General features: G+C 37.1%; 1 pseudogene; it reads left to right on the top strand.

Moving 5' to 3' along the window:
• The first annotated feature begins 3,907 nt into the window (after positions 1 to 3,907).
• Positions 3,908 to 4,895, top strand: LOC127678162 (taste receptor type 2 member 116-like; annotated as a pseudogene).
• Positions 4,896 to 6,903: the final 2,008 nt, after the last annotated feature.

Here is a 6,903-nt window from a genome sequence, read left to right as displayed (position 1 = left end):
TATATTCCAGAGTACTTTATGCAAAATCTTGAGAATGTTAAGTTCACAGAAAAAGGTGATCACGTAAGAGAAAAAGAAAAAGTGGGGTTTCAAAGCTGGGAGGGCTAATACATAGGAGGGTAGGATGAGAATGAAGGAGACCAGCATTATATAAGTGACCTCGCAGGGGAAATGGGAAAGGAGAGCTTTTATGCAATGAAGAGGGAAGTAAATACTGGAGGATAAGGAAGAATTAGATATGTGAAATCACAATAGTGATAGAATCATGCTATTCTAAGAAAATCTGTAATGCATTTAATTTGGAATCTATATATATGTATGGGATTATTTAGATGGTTTATCTAATTCTGTTTTAATGTTGGCACCTGGTATGTATCTAGAAAGTTGTCCATTTCATCCAGATTTTCAAACTTTGTTGAGTATAAACTCTTGTAGTCAGATCTGATGTTTTTTTTTTTTTTTAATTTCCACAGTTTCTGTTGTTATGTCTCCCTTTTCATTTCTGATTTTATTGATTTGGGTAGTACCTCTGTGCCCTCTGGTTAATCTGGATAAGGGTTTATCTATCTGGTTTATCTATCTTGTTTATTTTCTTTTTTTTTTTAATTTTTTTATTCGATATAATTTATTTACATTTCAAATGATTTCCTCTTTTCTAGTCCCCCACTCCCCGAAAGTCCCGTAAGCCCCCTTCTCTTCCCCTGTCCTCCCACCCACCCCTTCCCACTTCCCCGTTCTGGTTTTGCCGAATACTGCTTCACTGAGTCTTTCCAGAACCAGGGGCCACTCCTCCTTTCTTCTTGTACCTCATTTGATGTGTGGATTATGTTTTGGGTATTCCAGTTTTCTAGGTTAATATCCACTTATTAGTGAGTGCATACCATGATTCACCTTTTGAGTCTGGGTTACCTCACTTAGTATGGTGTTCTCTAGCTCCATCCATTTGCCTAAGAATTTCATGAATTCATTGTTTCTAATGGCTCAATAGTACTCCATTGTGTAGATATACCACATTTTTTGCATCCACTCTTCTGTTGAGGGATCCCTGGGTTCTTTCCAGCATCTGGCAATTATAAATAGGGCTGCTATGAACATAGTAGAGCATGTATCCTTACTACATGGTGGGGAATCCTCTGGGTATATGCCCAGGAGTGGTATAGCAGGATCTTCTGGAAGTGAGGTGTCCAGTTTTTGGAGAAACCGCCAGACTGATTTCCAGAGTGGTTGTACCAATTTGCAACCCCACCAGCAGTGGAGGAGTGTTCCTCTTTTCTTGTTTATTTTTTTAAAGAACCACCTCCTTGTTTTGTTGATTCTTTGTCCTCTTAGATGTATTTGCTTCTTTTTTGTTCTAGAGCTTTCAAGTGCACTGTCAAGCTTTAGTGTAGGCTCTATTTTCTTTTTGGAGGCACTCAGAGCTATGAGTTTTCCTCTTAGCACTGCTTTATTGTGTCCCATAAATTTTGGTATGATGTGTCTTCATTTTATTAAATTCTAAATAGTCTTTAATTTCTTTCTTTATTTCTTCCTTGACCAAGCTATCATTGAGAAGAGCATTGTTCAAATTCTATGTGTATGTGTGTTTTCCATTATTTTTGTTTGAGTTTAAGACCAGCCTTAGGCCATGGTGATCTAATAAGAAACATAGAATAATTTCAATATTTCTGTATCTGTTGAGGCCTGTCTTTTGACCAATTATATGGTCAATTTTGGAGACGGTACCATGAGGTGCTGTGAAGAAGGTATATTCTTGTGCTTTAGGGTGGAATGTTCTATAAATACCTATTAAATCCATTTGGTCCATAACTTCAGTTAGTTTCACTGTATCTCTGTTTAGTTTCTGCTTCCATGATTTGTCCATTGTTGAGAGTGGGGTGTTGAAGTCTCCTACTATTATTGTGTGGGGTACAATGTGTGCTTTGAGCTTTAGTAGAGTTTCTTTTATGAATGTGGGTACCCTTGCTTTTGGAGCATAGATGTTTAGAATTGAGAGCTCATCTTAGTAGACTTCTTTGACTACTATGAAGTGTCCTTTATTATCTTTCTGGACAACTTTTGGTTGAAAGTTAATTTTATCCGATATAAGAATGGCTACTCCAGATTTTTTCTTGGGACCATTTGCTTGGAAAATTGTTTTCCAACCTTTGACTCTGAAATAGTTTTCACTGAGGGTTTCTTGTATGCAGCAACATGTTGGGTCCTCTTTATGTATCCAGTCTGTTAGTCTATGTCTTTTTATAGGGGAATTGAGAGCATTGATATTAAGAGATATTAAGGAAAAGTGATTGTTCCTTACTGTTATCTTCTTAGTTAAAGGTGAAATTCTGTTTCTGTATCTATCTTCTATTAGGTTTGTTCAAAGATTACCCTATTGATTTTTCTATGGTGTGGTTTCCTACCTTATGTTGGTATTTTCCACCCATTATCCTTTGTAGAGCTGGATTTCTAGGAAGATGTTGTGTAAATTTGCTTTTGTCATGGAATGTCTTGTTTTCTCTGTCTATGGTAATTGAAAGTTGCTGGGTATAGTAGTCTGGGTTCAGCATTATGTTCTCTTAGGGTTTGTATAACATCTACCCAGGATCTTCCGGCTTTCATAGTCTCTGGTGAGAAGTCTGGTGTAATTGTGATAGGTCTGCCTTTATATGTTACTTGACCTTTTCCCCTTACTGCTTTTAATATTCTTTCTTTCTTTAGTGCAATTGGTGTTTTGATTATTATGTGACAAGAGGAATTTCTGCTCTGGTCCAGTCTGTTTGGAGTTCTGTAGGCTTCTTGTATATTCATGGGCATCGCTTTCTTTAGGTTAGGGATGTTTTCTTCTATAATTTTGTGAGATATTTACCGGCCCCTTAAGATGTAAATCCTTGCTCTCTTCTATACCTACAATCCTTAGTTTTGGTCTTCTCATTGTGTCCTGGATTTTCTGGATATTTTGGGTTACAAGCTTTTTGCATTTTTGCTAGGAGCCAAACTGACCTTACTTTATGTTTAGAATTCATTTTAAAGACAGGCTTAGGTTTTCACTTCTCCTCTGCTACAGACCTTGGAGAAATTGGGTGCTCAATGGCCACTGTGCCCTCCCAGAAGGAGAAAACATCTTGCAGCTGCCAGAGATTCACCTTGGCTGAATGCCCAGGGTTATGTGAAGAATCCCACTTGTTCACTTCTTCCCCTGCCTGTATACGTTCCCTGAGAATATACAGTTTGGAAAGCCTTGAACAGTTAATTAGTCTTGGCCAGGGCAATAAATGTCTTCATTTGCTTCTCAGCACCTGAGACCAACATTTCTTACCCCCAAATTTACAATGCCTCTAAGCTGCTCTCTGTAATGCAAACCACATCCAGTTGGATGTCAGTACTCTCTGTTGGGCATCAGTGAGCTTAGCTCAACACTCCCAGCTGAGCTGTTTGCACAGGTTTCCTGAGAGCAGAACAGCCTGTGGCTTAATTTGATTCTTGTTTTCCTGCCAGGTGTGGTAGGGACTTCTCAGGTGACTGACCTATCGTTATAATTGTTTTTTCCTGTTGTTCTTCATGACCTCTAGTATATATGGCTTGTCCCTCAGTAAAGCTTTGACATTCTCCTCACTGAATGACGAGAGTGTGTGTTTTCTGTCAATCCCCCAGGCCTACTATGGCTGATTCTTGGTACTGTGGCAGCCGTCAGCTCTCTAGGGAAATACAAGTGTTTTATGATGAAAAGAATGAAATCATTAGCAAGGCTTAATGGCTTCTTGGGATTAGACTCGATCATTGTTTAAGGGAACATAATATGGAGGTTTGTTTATTGAATATGTACAACATTTTAGCAGCATGTTTTAAAGAATCTTATGTACAACATTTTAGCAGCATGTTTTAAAGAATCTTATGCACTGACAATAGAAATTGAAGCATCTAAGTGAAGATGAATGGTGTCCTACAGATCACATTTATAGTAATTCTGAGTGTGACATTTATAATTGACACCTTTGGCAATGAATTCATAGCAATAGTGAACATTATGGAGGTGATCAAGAGAAAAATGATTTCTTCAGTGGATCAGATCCTCACTGCTTTGGCCATCTCCAGAATTGCACTGCTGTGGTTAGTATTAATGAGTTGGTGGAAATCTATGCTCTACCCAGGAAAATGGAAGACTAGAAGAATAGTTGGCATAATGTACAGTATATGGACAACATTCAGCCAGAGTAGTCTCTGGTTTGCTACAAGTCTCAGCATCTCTAGTTTTTTCAAGATAACAAATTTTTCCAACCCTATTTTCTTTTATTTAAAGGTCAGAATTAAAAAAGTTATGACAGGAACATTGATAATGTCTTTGGTTTTGTGTTGCTTAAATATTATAATTATTAATGCACCTGATGACATTTTATTTGCTAAATGTAATGTAGCTATTTACTGCTTGATCGTGAATAATATACAGCTTTCTATGCTGTTTCCATTTAACAACACTGTGTATGGGTTCATACCTTTTGCTGTGCCACTTTTCTCCTACTTGTTTTCTCCGTGTGAAAACATCAGAGGAAGATGTGACACAGTGCCCAAGGAAGCAGCGATGCCAGTGCCAGGGCCTACATCTAAACCTTGCAGACTTTGACTGCCTCCATCTTCCTGTATTCCATTTACTTCCTGTCTCTTGTTGTCAAGGTTTGAAGTTTTCTTCTTCTGGAGAGAACACTGCTGCTTTTGACCACACAGGCTGCAAGAACAGCTTTTCCCTTGGTACACTGATTCTGGGAATTGCTAAGCTGAGAAAGGCTTCTCTCTCTGTACTTCTGTGGCTGAGGTGCAGGCACAAAGAAGGAAACCTGAGAGTGTTAAGTGGATCATCTTGCATAATCTTAGGGGAAAATAGACAACCAGATGCTTTTTTATTTATAAATTTTCAGATCTGATTACAGAAAAATTATACATTATATTTTTAAATTGCAGTATAGTGTTTTATATGTGCTTTCAGCTTATAAGATAAGTAATTTCTAAGCATCTTCCAGTCTATGTAGAACATGTAAAGACATGTTTGTTGGATACAAAATTGTATAAATATAGATTTCTTTTTATTTTAATTTTATTAAACTAATACAATTTATTTTAAAATATACAACTCAGTATTGACAGTTTTTTAAGTCATCAAAATAATTTATAATATTTAAATGCCTATTAAATATGCATGATATCTTCTGAATCTGAAAGTCATGTGTACTCAACCAGTTTTTAAAATCTATTTGGAACATTAAACATGATAGAGAATAAAAAAATCTCTTAAAAAGTCTCTATGAAAGGAAATTTTGAAAAGTTCTTGATTAAACAGAAACTTTTCCATTTCCAAGGGAGAATACTCAGTGTAACTGTGGCTTTACAGAATGAATTGGGTAATGTTCCTTCTGTTTCTGTTTTATGGAATAGTTTTAAGAATATTTGTAATAGGCCTTCTTTGAAGGTCTGATAGAATTCTGCACTAAAACCATCTTATCCTGGGTATTTTTTTGGTTGGGAAATTTTTAATGACTAAATGTAGATTTCTTGAATACCAGAAATGGTTTTAACAAAGATGAATTTTATAACATTTCTTTCATTTTAAATATCTTAGAATAAGTAATATAAATACAGGATATATATTTACATATATTCCTTAAAGTAGAACTTTATAGTTTTATCTACATTGTTAGAATTTTTTTTCAACTAGCACAATCTTGGATCATCTTGGAAGAAGAAACTTCACTTGAGAAAACACCTCCACATGAGTGACATTAAGCATGTCTGTGCAACAGTTTATTGATTTATGATTGGTGTGAGTAGGCACAGATCACTTTTGTTAGTGCCACCTCTGGGATGGGGGTCCAGGCTTGTATAAAGTAGCAGTCTGAGCAATCCATGAAAAGCAAGCCAACAACCAGCATTCCTCCATGGTCTTTTCATCAGTTTCTGCCTCCAGATTGTTGTCTTGATTTCCTACCCTGATTTCCCATGAAGGTTGACTGAGTTATGTATTGAAATAGAAACATTCCTCCTAAACTTACTTTTTTGGTCATAATGTTTGCCACAGCAGTAGACAGGAATCTTTATATGTGAAAAGCTTAAGTATTAGCTGGGAGTGACATAAATCATAAGGATTATGGGAAGTAATATAGGATTTTCATCATTTAAAATATAAGATTCTACTAACAGTTTTCAAAAACATTTTGACATCATGTATCTGTATTTTACTAGGTTGGATAACAACAGTTTGTCATAGGAACAAAAATGTGGAGTAAATTATAACTGACCAACAGGAAATAAATGTATATTGTTTTATATATTTCCATGCTATGAATGACACAAATGTGAGGTTTAAAATTTGAATTTATTCTGTGGGCCCTCAGGTCTTAGCCAGCAGGATGAATGGAAATATGCAACCTTGCAAGGAAGGAGGTGTGGCGACCCTCTAGAATGTACCAGAGACCTGGGAGATGAAAACTCTCAGGACTCAAAGGGAAGAACCTTAGATGAAATGGCATTCAATGGGTAGATGGAACTTTTAGAGTCAACCTCCTATAAGGACATCAAGCAGAGGGATTGGGTTGCCATTCCACAGTCAAAAATTCTGACCCAAAACTGTTCCTGTCTAAAAGAACTCCAGGGACAAAATGGAATAGAGCCTGAGGAGAAGGTGGTACAGTGACAGGCCCAAAATGGGATCGAGCTCAAGGTGAGCCTCCACGACCTGATACTTACTAATGGTATGGTAAACTTACAGTAAGGACCCTAGACTGGCTGTCTGCTGAGTGGCCCATCAAGCAGCTGAAATGCAGATACGTATACCCAGCCAATCGACAGAAACCAGAGACTCCTGTGGATGAATTAGTGGAAAGCTGGAAGAAGCTGATGAGGAGGGCCACCCCATAGGAAGACAAGTAATGCCAGCTA

Source organism: Apodemus sylvaticus, chromosome 2 (assembly GCF_947179515.1).
Source record: "Apodemus sylvaticus chromosome 2, mApoSyl1.1, whole genome shotgun sequence".
Lineage (NCBI taxonomy): Eukaryota > Metazoa > Chordata > Mammalia > Rodentia > Muridae > Apodemus > Apodemus sylvaticus.
This window is presented reverse-complemented; position numbering and strand designations above follow the sequence as displayed.